The following is a 27,142-nucleotide window of genomic DNA, read 5'->3' on the forward strand; positions in this document are numbered from 1 at the left end:
AAAACTGAAATTTTCTTCTGGATCATGTGCCCCTTGTAGTACAGGGTGAGTATTCTAGGAACCCATCTGTATCATTGTACCAGCTGGTGTTGTTGTGAGAGGCTGCATTTTGCTTCTGTGATATTTTTTTTAAGACTCAATGCATTTGCCCATTTCATGATGGATGATTTATGACTGCACCTGCCCACACCATACTGAGTGTTCAGCAGTTTTTGATCAAAAAACATGACCCCATGTACCACCCTCCCTATTCACCCCATCTCACCCTGAGCAACTTTTTTGATTCTCCAAATGGAAAAAGTCCTCAAAGGGAAACCTTTTGCCAATGTGGAAGACGTAAAATAGAAAACATCAGAAGCACTAAAGGTCATCAGAATTGACAAGTTCAAAAATTGTTTTTGAAAAGTGGAAAGAACATCTTGATAGGTGTACTGTATCAAATGGATAATGCTTTGAAGGTGACTGAAGTTTAAATACACAATTTTTAAATACATATGTTCCATTTTAGGGAGATCTCCCCTCATATATCTTTGTGAATAAATGTTTTCAAATTCTGAGGACAATACCCAGGAGAGGGGTTGCTGGGTCATGTGGCAACCCTATTCTTAATTTTTTGAGGAACCCCCATACCATTTTTCATTGTAGCTGTACGAGTTTACATTTTAACCATCAATGAATGAGGGTTCCTTTTTCTTCGCAACCTCTCCAAAAGTTGTTATTACTTATCTTGTTGGTAATAAACATTCTAGCGGGTATATTTTATTGTACTTAAAATTTTCATTTCCCCAATATCTAGTGAAGTTGAGCCTCTTTTCCAAAATCTGTTGCCATTTGTGTGTCTTCTTGGGAAAAGTGTCTGTTCAGGATTTTTGCCCATTTTTAAACTGGATTATTGGTGTTGAGTTGTATGAATTCTTTACGTATTTTGGATATCAACCTCTTGTAGGAGCTGTTGTTTGCACGTATCTTCTTCCATTCAGTTGGTTTCCTTTTGTTTTGTTGATGGTTTCCTTTGTTGTGCATAAGTGTTTTAGTTCAATATGGTCCCATTCATTTGTATATGCCTTTACATCCCTTGCCTTTGAAGTCATATTCATAAAATCCTCTCTAACACCAAGGTCCATAAGTTTAGTGCTTATGTTTTTTTCTATGTGATTTACTGTTTCAGGTCTTATATTTAGATCTTTGGTCTATTTTGAGTTAATTTTTGTACATGGGACAAACAGTAATCTAGTTTCATTTTTTTACATGTATATTTCCAATTTTTCCAGCATCATTTATTGAAGAGGCTTTCTTTTCTCCATTGTGTTTCTGACTCCTTTGTTGAAAATTGTTTGTTCATATTAACAAGGGTTTATTTCTGGGTTACGCATTCTGTTCCATTGGGCAGTGTGTCTGTTTTCTTTTAAGATTGTTTTTATTCTGTTTTTGGAAGATCATTTGCATTTGGGAGAAGTTAACACAGAATTGTCCCCATTTCTGCCTTTTAAGAACTTTGGAAGATACTTGCTTTTATACCAGAAGCAGTATCCATAAAGTGTGCATGGGATTCCTGAAATATTCCCATGTTCATGGCAGGGCCAAGCAATGGGGGAGAAGCTGGAGGAGCTGAACTTCCCAGCCATACTGGTGCTGTGATTCCCAGAGTCTGGACACCTACAGCAGTGTGCTGGCATCTCCACATGTATATCTGTACATGCTAGATGTTATATTCAGAGGCTCCAGGTTAGAAATGTTCCTCTGTAAAACTAATATTACCTCAGCTTTTCATTTTAGAATCATCCTCCTCCTCAACCTAGATGTTGATTCTTCCTGTCTTTCACAACTGAGTAGTACCCTCTTGTCATCTCCTGGAAACACAAAACTATGTCACACATATTATAAATACACTACTCTGGACATCTTCCTTGCATGCTTTTTCTGTCCCATCCTTATCACAATTAAACTCATCTTTTCCAATGTATTGTGGCCATTAGACTTTTTAAAAACAAAATCCAGCAGGATATTTGACTATAACAAAATATTTTTCTCTAAAAGAAGGTGATAATGGACATTTCATATAAGTCAAGAGATATTGAAGATATATTTTTAGAAAAGCAGTATGACAGTTTCCTGAATGAATGTTGCCTAGAATCTATCTGTCAATGTGCTAAGGAAACATTTCCTAATCACAGCACTGGACTTAGTATATGCATGACCAATGAAAAATGAGTGACCCAAGGAAAAATATAAAAATTAAGGATATCTGACAATTTTTACCAATTGGCCAAGTATAGAAGGAAATGTAATTTACTTGAGGATGGCCTTTTATTTGTCAATGTGGGTGAGAGAGGTCAGGTCCAGTGGTTGGTATGTAATGTGCATTAGACATACATCATCATCAGCTGAGGGCACATAAAGGCTTCATTTAAAACTTCTTTCCTTTGTTTAGAAAATCTATGGAAAGTTCCATTAATTACTCACTTTTTGTGGAATTATAAACTATACTCTAAAACAGTGACTGACTGGCCTGCTGGGTGACACTGAAGATTTTGAGAATACAAAAGTGACAGTGGGAGATGTCCTACTGGATCCAAAATAAGATTATATACACTAGGCATTTTAAACCAAAAAAAAGACTTAAAAAAATCTCAGGTTCAACTTTTAGAGGAAACAGCATTGGACCATTATGCTTTGAACACGGCTATCTCTCAACTCAAATGCATTGCTAAGATAAAATATTATAAAGCTAAAAATTAAAAAGACATGCTCAAAAACATGACAGGCATCCTCATAGAACAGTACAAACACACAAATGCAAATAAATAAGCAGATGTGAAGCAGGACACCTGCTGGACCCCAGGTCTAGAAGAAGATAAAGGTGGGGAGGAATTAATATCCTGTGGCTAACAAGCTGAAAATAATACCACCACCATCCCCAATATACACACATGAAGAAGAATAGCAGAGATAAGTTCACTGATGAGCACTAGAAAACTGAGTCAGATCATCCCTGCCTTAAACAGAAAGCTGAAAAAGTTGTTGTTCACATTGTTCTAGGGATAAAGAGGAAGTTAACCATCAAGATTTAAGAGAAGCATCTTGCTGGCTTCTTATTCCCAAGGGAATGGGAACCCCAAACTAACATAAAACAGTGCTCTGGTATAGGGGCTCCTAGGAGGAAAAAGGGAAGAACTACCAAATCACTAGGCACTAAGTGATAATAAACACAAAATTTCTCTCCTTAGAGAGAAAGCAAAAGACAAAAAGTCCATTCAAGATGAACCAGCAAACCAAAATCCCAACAGACATGAAGAAAAATAATGATAAAAATGGCCAGTAAAATAGATCAGATCAGATTTTTTACCCCAAATGAAAAGAAAATAAGAAAAAATCTAAAAATGACATTAAAATATAATTATGGCTCTAGGAAAAAATGTAGTGGTGGCAAAACACTGATTTCACTGCAATAACTTAAAAATCAGATATATTGCAAAAACTCATGATTCTAAAGATTGGAGCATTGTAGAAACAAAGAATTACATGAATTAAAATTTCACAGAAGAGAAAGGCTTTCTGATGTGAATATCAGTTATTGGTTTTTTCCCCTCTGGGTGCATTTGCTGATTTTGGATTTGGTTAAGAATTCCACCTAGTGAACACAAGAGGATTTGATAGAGGAAAGAGAAACGAGCAAAGTTTTGGAGTTTGCATAGGGCTGACATAACAACTTGGAAAACTCAGGAGCTATTGTAACACAACTGGCTTTCCCCATGGTTCATTTTCAAAATTTAGTGAGCAGGGAAGGAAGAAAAAGAATAAAAGGGAAGTCCCTATGAAACAGTAACAGCATATTTTTAAAAAGTCAGGAACAACACAAAGATGCCTACCATCATCCTCTACATTACACAATATTATTGATGGTGAAAAAGATAAAAATAGATTAAGTGCTATAAGATTTTAAACAGATTTATTGAAATGTAAGTGACAAAATAAATTGCACATATCTAATGTGCATAATTTGCTAAGTTTGACATATGCTGACACTCAGGAAACCATCACCACAATAAAAAAGTGAATATATCCATCACTCCCTAAAGTTTCCTCATATCCCTTTGTAATTCCTCACTTTATTCCTCCTGGACCCTACACCCAGCGCCATGTAACTGCCGGTTTGATTTCTGCCACAATAGATTATGTTGCAGTTTCTAGAATTCTATATGAATAGAGTCATATAGCATACACTCTTTTTTTGTCTAGATTCTTTTAGTCAGTATAGTGGTTTTTGATATTCATTCACATTTTTACATGTATCAGAAATTCATTCTTTTTTATGGTTGAGTAGCATTCCATCATATGGATATATCCCAATTTGTTTATCCACTACCTTTTGTTAGACATTTGGGGTGTATCCAGTTTTAAGCTATTGCAGCAAAGGCTCCTATGATCTATATGTGAAACATAATCCTAATAAAAATTTCAGCATGCTTATTCTTTACACAAGTTGACAAGCTTATTCTAAAATTTATATGGAGATGCAAATAACCTAAATTAGTCAAAGCAACATTTAAAAAGAAAAGTTGGAGGACTAACTGGTTTCAAAATTAATTATAAAACTACAATAACCAAACCAATATGGCTTGTAGATTGATGAACAGAATTATGAGTTCAGAAATGTGTATCATATTCATGGTCAATTTTCAACAAAAGTGCCCAGGCAATCTAATGAAGGGAAAGAAAATCTTTTCAGTAAATGGTGCTGAAAGAATCATATAAATATATAGAAAGAAAGAAAGAAAGAAAGAAAGAAAGAAAGAAAGAAAGAAAGAAAGAAAGAAAGAGAAAAAGGAAGGAAGGAAGGAAGGAAGTTATTACTTGATGGCAAAAATTAACTCAAAAATCTTAGGCCTACATGTAAAAACAGCTAAAACTATTAAATCAAACTTCAAGAAGAAAACAGAAGAATAACTTTGATAACCTTGGGTTTGCAAAGATTTTTTAAATGCAACACAAAATATAAACTAAAAAATATCAGTGTCTAGGACTTCATCAAATTAAAATTCTTCTTCTCTTCAAAAAACACTAAGAAAATGAAAAGACAAGCCACAGACTTGGAGAAAATAATTACTAAATATCTACCTAACAAAGGACTTTTACCTTACATATATAAAAATGTTACAAATTAATTTTAAGAAGACAAGCAATCAAATTTCTAAAACTGAGCAAAAGATGTGAACACAGAGTTTACCAAATAAAATATCCAGATGACAAATAAGTACATGAAAAAGTACACAACCTCATAAGGCATTAAGGAAATGCAAGTTAAAGTACAGTAAAATACTATACACTGACTAGAATGTCTAAAATTTAAAAAGGCTGAACATATCAAGTGTTGGCAAGGAAGGCAAACAACTGGAATGTTTCTACACTACTAGAAGGAGTAGATGAGACATCATGTACCTATTTCAAAACTGATTGGCAGTTTCTTAAAAAGTACAACATACAAGGGGGGGCCCAAAAATTATTTATAGAAAAATTGCATATTTATTCTTACATGCTTAAACTTCAGTCACCTTTAAAGCAATCTCCATTTGATGCAATACACCTATCGAGACATTCTTTCCACTGCTCAAAACAGTTTTTTTAACTTCTCAATTTTGATGCCTTTTAGTGCTTCTCACATTTTTTGTTTCATCTCTTCCACATTGGCAAAACATTTCCCTTTGAGGATTTTTTCCATCTGGAGCAAAAAAAAGTTGCTTGGGGTGAGATGGGGTGAGTAGAGAGGGTGGGGCATGGGGTCATGCTCCTTTTTAGTCAAAAACTGCTGAACACTCAGCTCACACTGTGGGCAGGTACCATCATAAATCACCCATCTTGAAATGGGTAAATGTGTTGAAAGAGTCTTCAAAAAAATTCCACGGAAGCAAAATGCAGCCCCTCACAACAACACTAACTAGTACACTGATACAGATGTGTTCCTAGAACACTCACCTAGCAAGGAAAGACTGTACTTCCAGGGAACCACCCTTCAGAAGATAACTCTGTTTTTTTAGCCTTTCCTTATACATATACATACCATATAACCAATCATCCTACACTTTACTTAAGAGAAATGGAAGATTAGTCAAACCAAATATATGTTTTTTAACTTTTCAATTACAGTTGACATTCAAAATTATATTGGTTTCAGGTGTACAACATAGTGGTTAGACATTTATGTAACTTACAAAAGGATTTCCATCGATAAGTCTTAAGACTAACCTTGCACCATACACTGTTATTACAATATTGCTGACTATATTCTCTGTGACATCTCGCTATAACTGCCAATTTGCACTTTTTAAGTATTTTTTATTCATTATACTGTTACAGTTGTCCCATTTTTTCCCCTCTATCCCCCTCCACCCTGCATGCCCCTCCCACCAGCATTCCCCTCCCCATTAGTTCATGTTCATGGGTCATATATATAAGTTCTTTGGCTTCTCCATTTTCCATACTATTCTTAACCTCACCCTGTCCATTCTGCACCTACCAATTATGCTTTTTATTCCCTCTACCTTTTTCCCCTTTCCCCCCTTCCACTTCCACAATGATAACCCTCCATGTGATTTCCATTTCTGTGATTCTCTCTCTGTTCTAGTTGTTTGCTTAGTTCATTTTTGTTTTTATTTTTTAGGTTCAGTTGTTGATAGTTGTGAGTTTGTTGTCATTTTACTGTTCATAGTTTTCATCTTCTTTTTCTTAGATAATTCTCTCTAACATTTTATATAATAAGGGCTTGGTGATAATGAACTCCTTTAACTGACCTTACCTTGGAAGCACTTTATCTGCCCTTCCATTCTAAATGATAGCTTTGCTGGATAGAGTAATCTTGGAGTAATCATGACTTTGAATACTTCTTTCCAGCCCCTTCTTGCCTGAAAGATTTCTTTTGAGAAATCAGCTGATAGTCTTATGGGAACTCCTTTGTAGGTAACTGTCTCTTTTTCTCTTGCTGTTTTAAGATTCTCTCCTTATATTTATCTTGGATATTTTAATTATGATGTGTCTTGGTGTGTTCCTTCTTGGATCCAACTTCTTTGAGATTCCCTGAGCTTCCTGGACTTGCATGTCTGTTTCCTTCACCAGATTGGGAAAGTTTTCCCTCATTATTTTTTCAAATAAGTTTTTAATTTCTCCCTCTTCCTCTTCTCCTGGCACCCCTATGATTTGGATGTTGGAGCATTTAAAGTTATCCCAGAGGTTCCTAAGCCTCTCTTTATTTTTTTTTATTTTTATTTATTTATTTTTAGAGAGAGGGGAAGGGAAGGAGAAAAAGAGAGAGAGAAACATCAATATGTGGTTGTCTCTCCTGCACCTCTTACTGAGGACCTGACCTGCAACCCAGACATATGCCCTGGCTGGGAATTGAACCAGCAACCTTTGATTTGCAGGCCAGTGCTCAATCCACTGAGCCATACCAGCCAGGGTTTATTCATTTTTTTTTGAATTCTTGATAATTCATTTCTTCTGATTGAATGTTTATTTCTTCATTCTGTTCCAAAACTTTTATTTGAGTCCAGGTTTCCTTCTTTTCACTGTTGATTCCATATATATATATATATATATATATATATATATATATATATATTTTTATTTCACTTTGTAAAGCCTTCACTCTTTTCTCTATTTTACAGCCATATTCAACCATTTCTGTGAGCATCCTGATTACCAGTGTTTGGAACTCTGCATCTGATAGGTTGGCTATCTCCTCATCACTTAGTTTGTTTGTTTGTTTTTCCTGGAGTTTTGATCTGTTCATTTAGACCATATTTCTTTTTCTTGGCATACCTGTTACACTGTAAAGGGCAGAGGCTTAGGTATTCACCAGGGTGGGGAAACCTGCTTCACTGTGTTGTGGTGCTGTATGAGGAGGAGGGATCAGAGAGGGAACAATGCTACTTGCTTGGCTCTTGCACAGGTTTCAGTCACTTCCTCCACTACACACAAGTGAATTGAGCCTTTTGAGAAGCTTCCCTGGTGTCAATCCCCAGGTGGGTTGGCTTGTGTAAGTTCTAGGACTCTGTGGGCCCCACCATCAGACTCTCCTGTGACACTGGCAGTTTCTCCTGTTTCAGCAATTCCCACAGATTTTTACAGCCAGAGGTTTTGAAGATTTCTTTTCCCATGCTGGACCCATGGGTTCCATGGTCTGTCTTGCTCCTTCATTGTTTATCTGTTACGCGTGGGTCACCGGCCAGCAGTGACCACGGAACGCTGTCGATGGCTTGCCGAAAAACACGCGAGAAACAAACACACACATGCACAGAGACAAGACTAGTTTCTGTGGGGAAGTAGGGACAGAAATGGCCACACCCCCTAATGGGGAGGGCCCTGATTTACCGTCCATACCTGCTTTTATTGGGCTCATTTTGCATAATAATTCAGGTAAAGTATAGTACTTATCAGGGGGAAGCAAGGAACTATAGAAAACAAGGAACTCTGCTGGTCTATTGAGTGGGGGTCAAAGAGCTGTAAGACTTTGAGGAACAAACTAACTTCCTCCTTGGACCCCTTTCATTCAACTGAGAGCATTCTTAAACAAAGAAGGTTTCACAGTAATTTACATGTCCTTTCTTAGGCCTGATCACCCAGGGAATCCGCCCCTTTCAGCACAGAGCTATACCACCCTGTCATTGTTTCAGGCTTAGCACAGGAACTAAGGCAATAAGGAGATTTTCTCCCAGACGCTGAGAACTCAGGCTATGTCAAAGCCGAGGAGCGAGGGTCCGCCACCCTCTTTTGCTGCAGCCACCAAAGTCCTTCTTTTGGGGGGCCTCCCAAAGTGATCGTGCCTGGCTTAGGTCATTCCCCCTGTGGGGAATCTTACCCGTCTTTGGCTAACCGACCAAGCTTTTTGGGGTTCAGCAGCAGAAGCAGCATTCCTGCCAGGGAGACAAGCCCTTGTCTCCTGGCTGGCTTACGGTTCCAAGGGCGTTCCCTTAGCCTTAGCCTAGGCGGGGGTTTCAGCTTCTAATACCAGTCAGGGCGGTTCCCAACAGTTTATTCAGGGAATACCTGGTCCACCAGCTACTGATTTGTTGGTGTGGCCTCTCTACTCTGGCTGCCTATCTCTTCCCCTCCTACCAGTTTGGATGAATGTTTCTTCTTTAACTCCTTGGCTGTTGGATTTCCATACAGTTCAATTTTGGGGCAGTTCAGGTTGTTTTTGTTTTTAAATCAGTTGTTATCCCTCTTTTGGTTGTGTGAGGAAGCAAAAAATATCTATCTGTTCCTCCATCTTGGCCAGGAGTCCAATCTGTACTTCTTCATCCCTTCACCTTTTTCATCCAGTCTTCCAACCCCCTTCCCATCTTACCATTGTCAATTTGTTGCACCAAATATTTGTACACGGATAATCACATTTTATTTGCAATAGTGAAACACTGTAAGAACTTGAGAGTTATGAACTAGAGTTTATATTAATAATGTATCTAGTTATAAAATCAAAGTTTTGAAGCAGTAAGGGAGCTCATCAAAATTTCTAGATTTACATACAAAAATCAAAGGCATTTCTCTACACTAAAAATAACTAGAAAATATGGAAAAATATAATATTCTATTAATAGAACTATAAATTGTTTTAGAATAAATCTAACAAGATATTTTCAATACATTTAATGAAGAAAAATATAAAATTATCATGGACAGGTTATTTAGTTGGTTGGAGCATTATCCCATACACTGAAGGGGTTGTGGGTCCCATCTACTATCAGGGTACTTACAGGAGGCAACTGATAGATGTTTCTCTCTCACATCAATGTTTCTGTCTCTTTCTTTCTCTCTCTCTCTCTCTCTCACACACACACACACACACACACACACATACACACAATTCCTTTCTCTAAAATCAATAAATATCTAATCAGGTGAGAAAAAAATTATAAAATATAATTTAAAAATAAAATATAATTTAAATAGAGCTATAGACCTTATTAAACTATTAACTATTTAAAAAGTTTCCTAAAATGATAGTTCTACCCAAATTAGGCTATAAATTCAACATAATTCCATTCAAATACCTACAAAAGTTTTTATGGAATTAAAAAAATATGCCACAACCCAGTTAGAGGAATTAAGGACCAAGAGGAGTCAGGTAAATCTGAAGAAAAAGAGGCAAAATTTGTCTTTCTCTATATTAAAATCCATTATAAAATTATAGTAATTAAAACAGTATGGTATTGCTACAATATAGATAAACAAATAGGACAATAGTAGAGAGAAATCTTAGAAAAAGACATGCGCATTGATAAAAACTTCATAAAATTATAGAAATGGTAGAACAAATTAGAGGGGAAAAGATGTTCCATTTAATATATGATTTGGGAACAACTAGGGGAAAATATAATTCCTACCTCTTAACATACTGGAAAAATTTTGCTATTTATATAATTAACAAATGCTTAAAATATAAATTGTTGGTATATAGAGTATACAAAAACTGACACAAATTAATAACAAAATATAACTTAATAGAAAAGTAGACCAAAATATGAAGTTATTTCACATAAAATGAAGTCTAATTGATCAATATGTCAGATAAATATTTCATTTCATTAATAATTATCTTTTATTATAATCACCAATAATCCTTTGAACAGTTTCACATCAGATTAGCAAAACATTTAAGTTTCACAATACACGTGTTACTAAGCAAGCACATGAGGACTGGGAACTCCTCTGCACAGTTGCTGGAAAGGTAAACTAGTATAAGCTTTTGGGGGAGTGATTTGGCAACATCAAGTAAAGCCAAAGGCACTCACAGCCTATGACCAATGATATGACTCATAGACTGTAAAACAGTGTCAATGTCAGATCTTTCAGTGGAGATCAAATTGGCATGTCGTTAAGTTTGTACTTTAATCTCTTTCCAAAAGCATTTCTCAAAAAATATACAAAGAGAGGAAGAAAAACAGACAGATAGGAAGGGAGAGAAGGATGGGGGAGGGAGAGAGGTAGAGAGGGAATTTTAAAAAGGAAAAGAATAAAAAGAGAAAGTTTGGGCCATTCACATAAAAGTACTATAACTTAATATTTTCCTAACTGTTAGACTCAGCAGTTTGTGTCAAAATCATTTTAGTATGATACAACTAGCATTTTTAAAAGATTTTATTTATTTCCATTTTCATTTATCTCAAGATATATTTTGATTTCTTATTGATTGGTTATTCAGGAGCATGTTGTTTAATCTCTGCATATTTGTTTAGGGACAGTTTTTCTTTGGTATTTTTTTTTATTTTTACTTTTTATTACACTTATCCAGTATATTATTTTGTGAACTCTTGATTTCAGTTGTGTATGTATGTGTGTACTGATTTTTAATATAAAATACAAATGTATTTCTGAGCATTGACAACAAAAACATTTAAGTGCCACTGTGAGTCATCTGCTTGTAGAAAGAATGGTGCCTGCCCACAAACCTGTCTTCTTTACAGAGCAATGACCATCTATACCAGGTTCTCATGCACTACGCTGAGTAAACAGTACTGAATAAAGGGACTTATCAGAGAAGGGTCATGTGAACACCAGAGTATGACCCCACAGCCCTGGGAAAGTGAACAGGCAGGTGTCTGATGTCAGTGTGGAAGGAATACCATTTGGGAGGTGATGAACTTGGAATGCATCTGCATTAAGGAAGTAAGTATTATATATAATTTACTACTTGGTATCATCAGTCCACTATGCTCTTATAGCAAAGAGAGGCTACACATACCAACAACAATATTTTCCAGTTGTGCAGCATTTCCATGAAAGCCCAAATAAACCAGAGAGAAGACATTCCCCTTCCTTATTTCTAGCACAAGGTATATCCAACCTGGGAATATTGTACAATGTTCTTTCCCCAGCATCTATCTATAATCAATGAGATCAAGGCATGGTCATATGAAGTCTGATTAAAGTACATAGACCTTTTAACTCTCACAACAAAGGCCAAGGAGAGATTAAATGGGTATTAATAAAGTCCAGAAGGGCTTAGACACTCACTCCCTAGGTTCTGGAGTCACAGTACTTCTCACCAACTTCATGGGGAAATTGAAGACCTACCTTATAAACATGGGCTAAACATACAGAATCTTACCTAAAAGATGATACAGAAATGTACCACTTCAAAAGGGTCTGGAAGAATTCATGAGTGATTAATGTACCCATAATAATAAGGGAAACTAGAGCTATTTGTGACACATCCCTGAAGATGCATATGATGCACTCTTTCCCTTGGTGGCCCTCCTTGGGGCAAAAATCCTGGCTTGGTGAACCTGGTTGTTTAATCTTATAAGATGCTTCTAAGGCCCTTAATACCTAGCAATGGAATTATTCAGGCCAAGAACATCAAGCCACTAAACAGTCAAAATCCACAACTTTTCTCGAAGTTCTGGACAAGTGACAACCTTGTCCTTATTCTCCCTGGCTCTAGCAGAACTGAGAGCCCATATCACTACTCTCCTTTCTCTCTTCCCAACAAATTCCCAAAGGCCAATGAAGGCCAGATATGAAAAGAGGTGGGGCACAGATGTGAACATAAATTCTTCCCTTCGTTACAGTGACTGCTTGGCCACAAATTCCCCCACCCATGTCAAAGGCACAATTCACTCAGAAAAATCAAGGCCACATGGTGTTGACATTGCTCAGGCTGTAGAAATGGAGCTGGGAATGCAGGTGATATGTTCAGGATGCCCACTCAGGTAGTGTGGCTCAAGGAATGGAATTGATTTGCTTGTGTGACTTTATAGGAATTAATGTTGATTTCTAGTCAGAATCTGAATAGAGGGCAACAAGAGAAGACAAGGGTGGGATATAAAGGAAAGTCAAGGAAGGTAATAACACTGAGCTGGAGTCAGAAAGATGTGACTTCACCTACTGATTCCATCATAACTGCATGGCTTGAGGTCAGTCACTTGACATCTTTAGACCTCATCTTTTCTCAGAGTAGGAAGGTTCTGACTACTACGAGACTTTATGATTCAGCCTGTCTTCAGAAAAAATGTTTTGAAATGCTGCAGTACAAATGCCAGTTTGCATATGCCCAATCTGGTTAAACTGGTACTAGACAGATGCACTCTTCAGAAAAAATATTGGATGTTTCTTACAGGTGCTGTCAGTGCTCCCCTCTTATGGTATCAGACCTGTTACTGTGCTTGCTTGTCCTGGTTCTTCATCCTCAGTCCCCACTCTCAGTGTGATTATCAACTTCTCAACTGGTCTCTGCATCTCCCAGTGACATCCCAGAAGGCATCTCCCAAGACCATGCTTCCTGGAACACAAATATCCTAATGCCACTTTCTGCCACTTTGTCCCTAATTCACCCAGTGTTGAGTTCAGAGCAAAGCCTTGGGAGAGAACAAACAAAACAAGGACTTACCAAGCAACCCAAGCCTTCATATTTCATCTCAACAGCAAAAAAATAATCATTGCTTTTTACAGTAATAATTTTACAGGGTAAACTCAATTGATTGTCAAATAATTTTCCCCAGACTAACTATATAATGAGAAAAAAAAAGTTTTCAGGATTTTGTTATCAAGAAAATTGATTCTTAGTTCTAAAAATGATATGGTTAAAATTACTGCTAAGACAAACATAACCTTTTTTTCTCTGATTAGTGCAAATGCCACCCAGTCAACAATAGAAGAATTACACAATCTGCATTTAACGATGATGATGATATGATGATGATGATGATGATATTAATCTAATTCATTGAGCAATTACCATGCACTCTTCTAAGCACTTCACATGTACTAATTTATTTGTCCTCTCCCCAGCCCTATGAAATAGCTACTATTATTATCTTCATTTCATAAATGAGTAAGTTTGGGGTTCAAATAAGTTAAGCAACTTGCTTAAGACAACACAGCTAGTAAGCGGCAAAGTTATGTTTCTAACAGAGACAGTGGTTCAGGGAAGTTTCTTTGTCTTTGATGTATTTATTTTCTTCTGGTATGTACCTAACTATCAAATATCTATTGAGCTCTTTCTGCTTAGGCACTCACCTCATACAGCATTTTGTCTGGCAGAAGAAATACAAATTAAGCAAATGTTTACACACATAAGTATTTCTATTGAAATTATAATTAGTACTATAAAGAAGAAGCTCTGAGTGCTTCTTGGAGAAACTATAATGGAGTGAATGAAACTCTGGCACAGGCTCAAGGAGAGCTCCCTGAGAAAGGGATGTTTAAGCTGAGAGTTGAAGGACACAAAGGAGGGAAAGAAACATATGCCACATCAAGGAACAGCATATTCAGGACAAAGACCCTAAGTTAGAAACTAACTCAGCATTTGGAAGACTAAAAGGATGAGATGGTGGGGTCAAATAAAAAGGGGGTGAGAGGAAAACAGGACAGGAAACCAGCTGTGCACACCTTCATGAGCCAAAATCAATCTTCCTAAGAGCTCTATATAGTGCTCCTTATTGTTCTCTATCTGCCCCTCCAAATCCACTCTCTACTTTTCTCACTCTGCCCTGGGCTCCACAAGGCTGAACTGGATAGTTTATGTCAGTAAGCTCCATTATCCTCTGGCTTCCAGTTGGGTTCAGCCCATGGAAAGCACATGTAAAAGATCAGAAGGCAGGCAAGGAATGAGGCCTGAATATCTGCTGTCTGCTCCCTCCATGTAGGTTGTGGCCACCATATTGTTATACATAAAGCCATAGATTTTGTTAGGTGGCACAACTTTTCAACCATGGTAGTGTTTTTCAATCTTTTTTCATTATCATGCCCATTGAGAAATATTTTAAGACATTTTGTTCCCATAATCATTTATCAGTGAAATCTGTTAATATACTGAATGTATGTGTTGATGTACTCTATGTATATCTGTGTTCTCTATATAGAAAAAGAATTTTTCCACACCCCCACTCTCAACCAATTTTCTTCCCTTTGTGAGTGATGTCACCCCCTATTGAGAATGTCTGAATTGGAGCCACTCCATTGCATTAGCCCTACAGTCTAGGGCTGGTGGTAGCTCCCACTGTTGCTATCCTGGGAGTGCACCACCATTCCTTGCTGATTTCCTTACCCCTACCTCAACTTTTGTGAATAATCCCTGTATTGAACTCCCTGTTTACCATTTCAGTGAGCCATCTTCTTCCTGCTGGAATGCTGACTGGTATAGCAGCCATTAAACATCACTAAGGAGGAGAATGGCACTGTCAGGTTTGCATATTAAAAAACATTGGAATTGTGTGAAGAATGCACTGAAATGGGTAGGAGTAGGTGACCAATTCCAAGGCTAATAACATGGTGACAATGGCAGGCAATAGCATTATAGTTACTGGAGTAGATTTTCCAATTTTATCCAAATGATTAGTGTCACTACATTAAAACTCATATCTCTGTGTCAATACCAACAGTAATGATCACTTGAAGGAAAACCATTATGAGAGAACCTGCTAATTCTTATTTTATGTGTTTGTAAAACTTACAAGGAGGCTGAAGAAAGAAGACTCTCACCATTGAGAGTCATGCCCTGAAAAAAAAAACAGGTTTAAGCTTGATTATGTCTACATGCAGAGTCATAAACCAAATGGATTTTCAATCTCTTTAGAGCTCAAAGCCAGTCATAGTAGGAGCCACAATTTACTGAATGTTCCCAGTACTCTACAAAGCACTCTACAAAGCACTCTAAATATATAATCTCATTAGTCATTCTAAGACTCCTGCAAGATTTGTCATTTCCCCACTTCAGAGATGAGTACACCAAGATTCAAATAATTAGGTAACATTCCTAATGTCAACCATATAGTGTATAGATAGTGCTTTTCATTATTTAAAAGTTGACTCATTTTATCTACCAAACAATACTGAATTCTACACGATCCTGTCTATAAAAAGAACATAATTGGCAAATAAATATCATTCTTCATTCCAACTCTATCAGAGTGAAAGTGACTGCCTGGAGCACTGCATTAAGAATTCTGAGATGACCCCCAGCAACCGCATATTGATGTTTCTCTCTCTCTCTCTCTCTTTCTCCCTCCCTCCCCTCCCTTCCACTCCCTTCCCTCTTAAATAAATAAATAAAATCTTTAAAAAAAAAAGAATTCTGAGATGAATCAGGGAAGAAGTATTTCCCATATATCAGTGGGAAATACTGATATAATTGATTAGTGGCATCTTTCACAGATAAGAGAAAGGGAAATGGAGGCATCTATGCCACTTATCTTTCATCCTTCACAGACTTTTGCTACCGAGGAAATATAAAAATCTAGAGCTCCAAAGTCATGCTCAGTCCTCCACCCTCACAGGCTGAAGCTTGCATTGGCTGTGCTCAGGGAGCTAAGTCTATTTGAAAGTATGGTGCTGTACTTTCAAACATTATTTTTATTTCTATTAAGCCACAACTTGAGCCAATGAGCCCATTAAAATAATGTGTTACCTGCTGAGGCAAATTTACTACAAAATGCCTCTTAACTCTCAAAATGTATCATGAATAAGCCAAATCCATGGCGGTCATTGAGTTCCTAAAACATCAGGACTCAGACTAATTTAACAATAAAATGAGTATAGCATAGTACCTACCTCAGAGGCTGATATAAATGAGGAGAGGAGTGGACACAGTGACTACAACTTGGTAAATACTCAATAAACATTAGCTATTATTACTATTACTATTTCTAGTATATTTTGATATTCATAATGATGATTATTCAGCTCCTAATGATATTAACAAATACTGGAGCAACTCAGATTATGAAATGTCCTGTCTTCAACCACATTTTCTGGTTTCTTCCTCACAGTTGCTCTTCACAGAGATATATGTATCACTATCCCCATTCCAAATATAAGAAAAGTGAAGCTCAAAGAGTTAAAGTGGACTCAAGTCTGGTCTCTCTGCCCCCAGAACCTTTTCTGTAAATTATCGCTTGATGGAAAGGTAGGGCATCACTAACTTATACAGCCCAAACCCCTACTCCTGGGGGTTTATTTCTCCACAGACTTTGGATTTACCAGGATAGCCCAAGCAGGATTCAGAGTACTAAATGGTCCATGTTGGACCTCTGGATTTCTCCTGTCTTTTCCCAGTCTCATGTGGTAGTTGAGAGCAGTAGGACAGACTGCCAGAGCTCAGACTCTGTCACTGCCCTTTGGTAACTGTGTGAGTTTGAGCAAGTGACTGGTTTCTCACTGTCTCAGTTTCCTCACTTCTAGAGAGAAGAATTAATGGTAATAATGAAAACCACCACTCTCTGGAATTACTTTCTCTGAAGTGGGGCCAGGGGGAGTCCTTTCTGTGCCAAAGGCATGTTTTTCCCTGCTTTTCCCTCCCTGATCACCACTATCTCTCTGACTTTAACCCACACCAAGCACCAGCCCCTGGAGCCTCACATCCATTGTGCCCACAGCTGCTGAGGGCTCACATACAATCTGCCTTTGTGGTGCCCTGTCCCATCCTGTCAGTGAGGTGGAAAGTTTGGAACAATCATAACAGGCATACAATGATTTCCCAGCCTCCCAGTTACAGTTTTCACCTTTTTTTGTTGATTCCACAACCTTGGAGATTTTTGGTTTCCAGCTCCTACCCTGGTCCCTCTGACCTCATTACCTTCCAGTCCTCACTTTCCTTCCGACCCCCACCTGCCCTCGCATTGGTTTTGCTCTCCTCCTGGATTGGCTGTGCCTCACTCCTTGTGTTGTCTGCTTCCACGCTCTCTGGCTTCTGACTTTGTTATTCCAAGGTGTGGGCACCAAGGACACTGAGCTGGTGGACAGTGAGGACACTTGGTGGGAGTGGGGCTGGGGTGGGCCACAATTTCTCACATCCATAAAGCTGTGAGCCCCTGGGGGGAGTTGGAAAGAGGACTGTGCAAGTGCAGGGTTGGTTCTGTCTTTATTTAAAATTTTGATACTGTGATCATCACAAAGTATATTTAAATATCATTCATCTGGAAAATTTGAGGGTGCTCTCTTAAATTTTGTGCCTGTGGAGCTTCATGTCTTGTTAGCTTCCTCTAGTCCTCTTGAGCACTACTAGCCTCCTAAACATAAACTGGTGATTACTCTCTGGGCTTCAGTTCCCCATCTTTAGAATGGGCATTATACACTCTCCCTTCCAAGGTTACTCTGGGGGTTAAGTGAGAGGACACATCTGTAAACTTAGCACTGTGCCCAGAGAATTGTCAGAAGCCCCAGAAATGTCATTATTATCACATGCAGCATTGGAACCAGCATGGCCATATTTGGCCTCATATTGAAATTCTCTTCAAAAGACTCCTTTTCAAGCTTCCCTCCTTTCCTCCTCCACCTTTCCCTCAGGGTACATCACCCCAAAAACCATTGCAGCTACCTAGCAACATGTCAACAGAACTGAAAACACTCCAAATGAAATTTTCACATTGACTAAAATTGTCATGCATGTGATGCATATGGCAAAGATAAAAAGGTAAACCAAAGAAAAAAATGCTCTAACTTTAAACATCACACATTTTTAATCTGTGTATTTGAAATGAAAAAAATTACCATTAAAATCAGTGTGTTGAAAATTTATTGAAACTAAAAAAGTAATAGCAATGACAGTGAAAGTGTGGTCTTAAAAGGACCATTAAAAATATCTTACAATGAGCCCTAGCTGGTGTGGCTAAGTGGATTGAGTGCTGGCCTGCAAACCAAAGTGTCACCGACATGATTCCCAGTCTAAGGCACATGCGTGGATTTTAGGCCAGGTCCCCAGTAGGGGGCACAGGCAAGGCAAGCACACATTGATGTTTCTATCCCTCCCTTCCCCCTCTCTAAAAATAAAAAAAATAGAGATGGAAGATGGTGATGGGGTAAGAGGGAGCAGATTCTACTCCCCCCTATACATGGGAGAAAAAACTAACAAACAGCCTACAGTATCCCAGCATATATGAAAATAAGAGACCAAAAATTATAGCGGACACTGAAAAACCAGATGGTAAGGAGAGTGCTTCAGGACAATAAGGTTCCAGGGACCAGCTCAAAGACCAAGGCAGTTTCAGCCCCAGGCCTGGCACCCACCCCCAGGTCTGCCACAGAGTCCTTGGGAGAGAGCCAGGTCAACTGCTTCCTCCCTCCCTGGCCAATCAAGGTTTAAACAGCACTGGGAGAGACCTGGTTGCTTGAAGTCACAGAGAGGGGGAAAAAGGACAAAGGGGCAAACACACATGGGCTGTGATCACCCACAGAGTCTGTGGACACTGGCTGGGGAGAGTTGAGAGTTGCACAGTGACAGGCACTGACCCCAGTAGTCACTGGTTTGGCTGGAGAATTGAGCTGTTCAGAGCAGCAGGCTTGAGTAGGAGGAATTTCTCAAAAAGAAAAACTGTTTGGGGTATTCTCCTACAACAGCCACTAGGCCTCCTCCCTACCCAGTCAGGCACCAATCCCAAGGTTGCCTAGCGCACCCCCATAGCACTGGGAAGAGTACGCACCCGAACCCAAGGCACGGAGGCAGCCTGGCAGAGTGTGTGCGAGCCGGTACACCAGCCTACAGAGGTAACTCCAAGGAAAGAATGCCTTCAGGAAGACCTGAATCCCACACCCAAGGCGCCAGGGAGAGGCATCAGGCTACCTCTGGGAAGACAGGCTGAGTGCAGATAGGGAAGGGAGAAAAGCCATACTATTCACACCTCAGCCTGCTGCAGCCTGCAAGACCAGAAAAACCGGCTTGGCCAGTTTGAAACCAATAAGAGGGGTTTTTTTTTGTTTGTTTCTGTGTGTGTGTGTGTGAGTGTGTTTTAAATAATCTTTTCTCTTTTTTAATTTTTATTATTGTTTTATCTTTTAATGCCTTCTCCTCTCTTTCCTCCTTTCTTGTTTTATTCCATCTTCCCTTCTTTACAATTTTATCTCTTCTCCCTCCTGTCTTCTGCTTCTTTTTTTTTTTTTTCTTAAATACCCACGGTGGGACAAAAAAACCTGGAACTGTGAAAAGACCAGAGCTGGACCCAAAGAGGGGGTCAACTGTCCCAACAGTTGAGACAGCGAAACTAAATTCACTTTGCTATTACAGAGAACCTGCAAGTTATTGCATATTTGTATTTTTTTCATTATTAGTACATCTTTTATTTTAATAGGATTTTTGTATTCCTCTTCTTTCTGTATAGTCTTCTTTGCTTGACTGGTTATATTGTATCATTGGACAGGTGTCTGCTGTTCTCTCTTTCATAGTGTATTGCTAATTTACTGTCCTTCACTTCACTTGTGTCCAACTAGCACACTACTCAAGGTCCTATACTCCCTATTCTTGCTTTCCAGAGTCACATACATTCTGTCATATGACTGTGACTCTAATATTATTATAAATAATAACTGTTCCATACAATTGTAAATACTTCACAACACTCCTCCTAGATCTTAGCCCACTTCACAGTCTCCTGAACTCTATTACTGTAGTGACTAACTTTATTCTCTCACACACTACACCTATTTACTATCCATTACTCTCACCTTACCTCAGAATCTGACCTCCTACAACCTCACTGCTCTCTAGATCCAACTCACAACACTTCCCTCCCCAACAATAATCTTATCTTCTTTCCATCCTTTCTGAAAAGTGGCTAGTTGAGTGGAAGATCACGGTTAACACTATACATAGCAAAAAGATCTCCTATCTCTTCTCTACCAGCTGCCACCGTAAATATCATAGAATACTCTCTTGCTGTTTTAAACCATTTTGCCTCCCCCTTCCAACTGACCACAAAAAAGGGTAGGTAGAAGTGCTGAACACCAGGATACCCACAGGAAGAGGAAACCCAACAACATAGGAACCGCCAACAGGTAACAACAGAAGAAGGTAAAGGAGGGAGTGGAAACCACACAAACCTCAATCCAGGACCTATCTGGAAATACAACTAAATATTGGAGAAACTACACAATACAAACAACTAAACAAGAGCAAGAGAGAAGCCTCAAAACTTTGTACACAAGGAAGAACCAGCTTCAACACAACCTTCCCTCACCAGCACAACAAAATACAAGAGATGGTGGACAGAGTGACCCTCAGTTACCCAGCTGGTGGGAAGGACCCACCAAAGAAAGACCCAACAACAATCAAAACCCAAAGAAAAACACAGAGCCAACTTAAATGACAGCCCAAGACCAGAGAGCTAGGGAGATCAAGGAGACTGCGCCACTGAATCTCACAGGTATTCTACCATAGAAGTTCACACCATAAACACAGGGAGCCAGAACAGATCAATTTAAGAAGCTGAAGCTAAGAAGAAGAATCTCACAAACAATAGGAAGACAAAGAAACACTCCCAAAATGAAAGGAAAGGAGGAAGCCTCAGAAAGAATGCTAAATGAAATAGAGGTAACTCAATTATCAGATATGGAGTTCAAAGCAATGGTTATCAGGAAGCTCAATGAGCTCACAGTGAGCTACCAGAAACTACAGGGAAACTACAATGAACTCACTGCAAACTATATCAACATGAAAAAGGAAGAAGAAACTATCAACAAGGACCAGGAGGAAATGAAGAACAAAATTTCTGACCTGAAGAACACAGGAGAAGGAATCAAAAGCAGGATCGATGAAGCAGAAGATTGGATCAGCGAGCTAGAGGACAAAGTAGAAAAAAGCACCAAGAAAGAGCAAGAAAAAGAAAAGCAGCTCAGGAAGAATGAAGAGGGATTAAGAGAAATGCAAGACAATAAGAAACATAATAACATCCATATAATATGAATACCAGAAGGAGAAGAAGAAGAGCAAGGGATAGAAAACCTATTTGAAAAAGTAATGATGGAAAACTTCCCTAATTTGATGAGAGAAAAAGCAATACAAATCCAGGAAACACAGAGAGTCCCAATCAAGAAGAACCCAAAGAAGCCCACTTCAAGACACATAATAATTAAAATGGCAAAATTCCAAGACAAAGAGAGGATCTTAAAGGCAATAAGGGAGAAACAGGAAGTAACATACAAGGGAGCCCCAATAAGGTTAGCAGCTGACTTCTCAGTGAGAACACTACAAGCCAGAAGAGGATGGCAAGAAGTATTGCAAGTAATTAGAACCAGAGGCCTGCAACCAAGACTACTTTACCCAGCAAGGCTCTCAATCAAGACAGAAGGCCAAAAAGGAGCTTCCAAGACAAAAGAAGTCTAAAATAATACACCACTACCAAAGCAGCTCTGCAAGAGATGCTAAAGGGACTGATCTAAGGAAAAGAAGAAAAACAGAGAGACAGAGAGGAACACAGGCATGAAAATGGCAATGAATAAATACCTATCAATAATAACCTTAAATGTAAATGGATTAAATGCTCCAATCAAAAGACATAGAATAGCTGAATGGACAAGAAACCATGATCCACATATATACTGCCTACAAGAGACCCACCTCAGGACAAAAGACCTACACAGACTGAAAGTGAAGGGCTGGAAACAAATTTTTCAAGCAAACGCACAGGAAAAAAAAAAAACTGGGGTAGCAATACTCATATCAGACAAAATAGACTTCCAAAAAATGTCCATAAAGAGAGACCCAGAAGGTCACTTCATAATACTCAAGGGAAGAATCCACCAAGAAGACATAAACATTGCAAATATATATGCACCCAACATATGAGCACCCAAATACATAAAGAAAATCTTAGAGGACTTCAAGGAAGATATGGAAAGGAACACAATTATAGTAGGGGGTTTTAACACCCCACTATCAAAAATGGACAGATCTTCCAAACAAAATACCAACATAGATATTTTGGCATTGAACAAGCTAAATACACATTCTTTTCAAATGCACAAGGAACATTTTCAAAGCCAGACCACATGATAGGACACAAAGCAAGCCTCAACAAATACAAAAAAAAAATAAAAAATAAAAATAAAACAATACCAAGAATTTTCTCCAATCACAAAAAGGACTGAAACTAGAAACCAACCCCAAGGAAAAAAAGACACAAAATACTCAAAATCGTGGAGATTGAATACCATGCTATTAAACAATGAATGGGTCAAGAGTGAAATTGGGGAAGAAATCAGAAAGTTTCTGGAAAGAAACGAAAATGAACTCACAACAACCCCAAACTTATGGGACACAGAGAAGGCAGTCTTGAAAGTGAAGTTCATAGTGAAACAGTCCTACCTAAAAATGATAGAAACATTTCAAACAAACAACCTAACCCTACACCTACAAGAATTCAAGGAACAACAACAAAGACAGCCCAGAGCAAGTAGAAGGAAGGAAATGACCAAGGTCAGAGCAGAATAAATAACATAGAGACTAAAAACACAATTCTAAAGATCAATGAATCCAGGAGCTGGTTCATTGAAAAGATAAACAAAATCAACAAGCCTTTAAGCACACTCATGAAGAAAAAAAGAGAGAGGACCCAAATAAACACAATCAGAAATGAAAGAGGAGACATTACAACGGCTACCACAGAAATGCAAAGGATTGTAAGAAATTACTATGAAGAATGGTATGCCAAGAAATTGGAAAACCTAGGTGAAATGGACAAATTTCTAGAAAAATATAATCTTCCAAAACTCAATGAAGAAGAAGCAGAAAGCCTGAACAGACCAATAACAGCAAAAGAAATTGAAGCAGTAATCAAAAAACTCCCAACACATAAAAGCCCTGGACTGGATGGTTTCACAGGAGAATTCTACAAAGCATTTAAAGCAGACCTAACCCCTATCCTTCACAGACTTTTCCAAAAAATCCAAAATGATGGAAGACTCCCAGACTCTTTTTATGAGGCCAGCTTCATCCTAATCCCAAAACCAGATAAAGACACAACAAAGAAATAAAACTGCAGGCCAATATTAATGATGAACATAGACGCTAAAATCCTCAACAAAATATCAGCAAAGCACATCCAACAATACATTAAAAAGATCATACACCATGACCAAGTGGGATTTACCCCAGGGATGTAAGGATAGTTCAACATTCGCAAATCACTAAATGTAAAACCTCACATAAACAAAAGCAAAGAAAAAATCACATGATCATATCAATTGATGTGGAAAAAGCATTTGATAAGGTACAGCACCCATTTATGATAAAAACACTCAGCAAAGTGGGAATAGACGGAGCATTCCTCAACACAATAAAGACCATATATGAGAGACCTACAGCCAACATCATAATCAAGGGGTAAAAACTAAAATCTTTACTACTAATATTAGGAACAAGACAAGGCTGTCCACTTTCACCACTTCTATTCAATATAGTATTAGAAGTTCTAGCCACAGCGATCAGACAAGAAAAGGAAATAAAAGGAATCCAAATCGGAAATGAAGAAACAAAACTGTCATTATTTGCAGATGACATGATAGTATACATAGAAAATCCTATAGACTCCATCAAAAAACTGCTTGACCTAAGAAACAAATTTGGCAAAACAGCGGGGTACAAAGTCAATATCCAGAAATCAAAACCATTTTTGTATACCAACAATGAAACAGCAGAAGCAGAAATCAAGAAAAAAATCCCATTCCATATAGCAAAAAGAAAAATAAAATATCTAGGAATAAACTTAACCAAGGAGGTAAGGACCTGTACTTAGAAAACTACACAACGCTGAACAAAGAAATCAAGGAAGACACAAAAAAATGGAAACATATACCGTGTTCATGGATCAGAAGAATTAACATCATCAAAATGTCCATACCACCCAAAGCAATTTACAGATTCAATGCAATTCCTATTAAAGTACCAATGGCATATTTCACAGATATAGAACAAACACTTCAAAAATTTATATGGAATGATAAATGACCCTGAATAGCTGCTGCAACTTTGAGAAAGAAAAGCAAAGTAAGAGGGATCACAATACCTGATCCCAAACTGTGTTACAAGGCCACTGTAATCAAAACAGCCTGGTACTGGCATAAAAACAGGCACATGGACCAATGGGATAGAAGAGAGAGCCCAGAAATAAACTCAAATCTCTATGGTCAATTAATATTTGACAAAGGGGACAGCAACATAAAATGGGAAAACAATAGCCTCTTCAACAAATGGTGTTAGGAGAACTGGACAGCTACATGCAAAAAAATGAAACTTGAGTACCAGCTTTCACAATACACAAAAATCAATTCCAGGTGCATAAAAGATTTAAATATAAACCATTACACTATGAAAGTCCCAGAGGAGACCGTAAGCAGAAAAATCTCAGCTATTTCATGCAGCAACATTTTCACTGATATGTCCCCAGAACAAGGGACATAAAGGAAAGAATAAACAAATGGGATCTCATCAAAATAAAAAGCTTCTGTATAACTAAAGAAAACAGCATTAAAATAAAAAAGACAACCAACTGTATGGGAAAACATATTTGCCAATGATACCTCAGACAAGGGTTTAATCTCCAAAATATATAAAGAACTTACATATCTCAACTCTAAGAAGACAAGCAACCCAATTAAAAAAATGGGCAAAGGACTTGAACAGACACTTCTCCAAGGAGGACATAAAGAGCATCCAAAGACACATGAAAGGATGCTCAATATTGCTAGCTATCAGAGAGATGCAAATTAAAACCACAATGAGATACCACTTCACACCAGTCAGAATGACTATCATAAACAAAGCAACAAACAACAAGTGTTGGAGAGGTTGTGGAGAAAAGGGGACCCTAGTGCACTGTTGGTGGGATTGCAGACTGGTACAACCACTATGGAAAACAGTATGAAACTTCCTCAGAAAACTAAAATGGATTTGCCTTTTGGCCCAGCAATTCCACTGCTGAGATTATATCCTAAGTACCCTGAAACACCAATCCAAAAGAACCCCAGTGTTTATAGCAGCACAATTTACAATAGCCAAGTTTTGGAAGCAACCTAGGTACCCAATCAGTAAATGAATGGATCAAGAAACTATGGTACATTTACACAATGGAATTCTATGCAGCAGAAAGACAGAAGGAGCTCATACCCTTTGCAACAGCATGGATGGAGCTGGAAAGGATTATGCTAAGCAAAATAAGCCAGGCAATGAAAGACAAATTCCATATGATCTCACCTTTAACAGGAACCTAAACAACAAAACAAAGAAACAAGCAAAATATAACTAAAGACACTGAAAGTGAGAACAGACTGACAGTGTCCAGAGAGGAAAGGGGAAGAAATTTCAGGGGGAAAAGGGGGAGGGTTTACAGGAACAAGTATAAAGGACACATGGACAAAAACTAGGAGGGGGTGGAAATTGGAGGGAGGTGGGGAGGACTGGAAGGGTGGGCTGGGATTGAAATAAATGACAGAAAACTATACTTGAACAATTAAAAATAAAAATTAAAATAATAAAAATAAAAATAAAGAAATAAAATCTTTTTTAAAAAAAGATCTTACAATGAAGACATGGCAGTGAGATGGAAGGTTTCAGGAATGGATGGGAAGTGAGTCCCAAAACACTTACATCTTCGGAATAGTAAAAGCAGTTTGACTATCAGCTTTTAATATAACTTCCTATCATGAGAAGACCTTTATCCTGTCAGTCAGCTGAGATAGTTTTCAACTATTGTTTCCCACTACTTTCTCCACTTGAAGGGACATTTAATCCATATGCTTCTGATTCATTTATACCTGAGTCATCACAATGTTATACTGAGAAAGCTTTCAAAGCATCAGAAAAATTCCTGTCTTTCTTTCCTTTTCTTGTTCCACCTCCTCAATTCCCACTTCACTCACTGTGTGGACCTGGACCTTATGGTCTTTTCATGTGGCCAGCCATAAAACACCTCCACTCCAGAGGCTTCATCTGAATCCTGTCCTCCAAGCCTAGGATATTTCCATGGGTTTGCAATTTGGCAAGCACAGGTTCTTTCACCCTATAAAATGAAGATCCAAACATATCTTTTGTAGAAACCCCATATCTATCGACCTGCCTCCTGATTGCTAACCTCTGCCCTACCACAGCCATCAGAATGATTTGAAATAAAACAGATGTGCTCAGAAAGGCACCGTGCTCACTTGTTCTTTCCACCCCACAACCCACAGCACTGACTGCCCACTCCGTGACTTTCATGATACTGGTGAACAAACACTAGTGTTCAGAGCTGCTCCTGCTTAAAGTTCACTGGCTGCCCAATGCCTCACTTGGGTTACAGGGTCAAATGACAGCTGCCAAAAGGGTAAAAAAGAAATTTAGCCTCTAAGCTCTTAGAGTAGCTGGTATAGGAAGGTCAAGGATAAAAAGACATAATAACATTAAAAT

This window comes from Phyllostomus discolor, chromosome 4 (assembly GCF_004126475.2).
Source record: "Phyllostomus discolor isolate MPI-MPIP mPhyDis1 chromosome 4, mPhyDis1.pri.v3, whole genome shotgun sequence".
NCBI lineage: Eukaryota > Metazoa > Chordata > Mammalia > Chiroptera > Phyllostomidae > Phyllostomus > Phyllostomus discolor.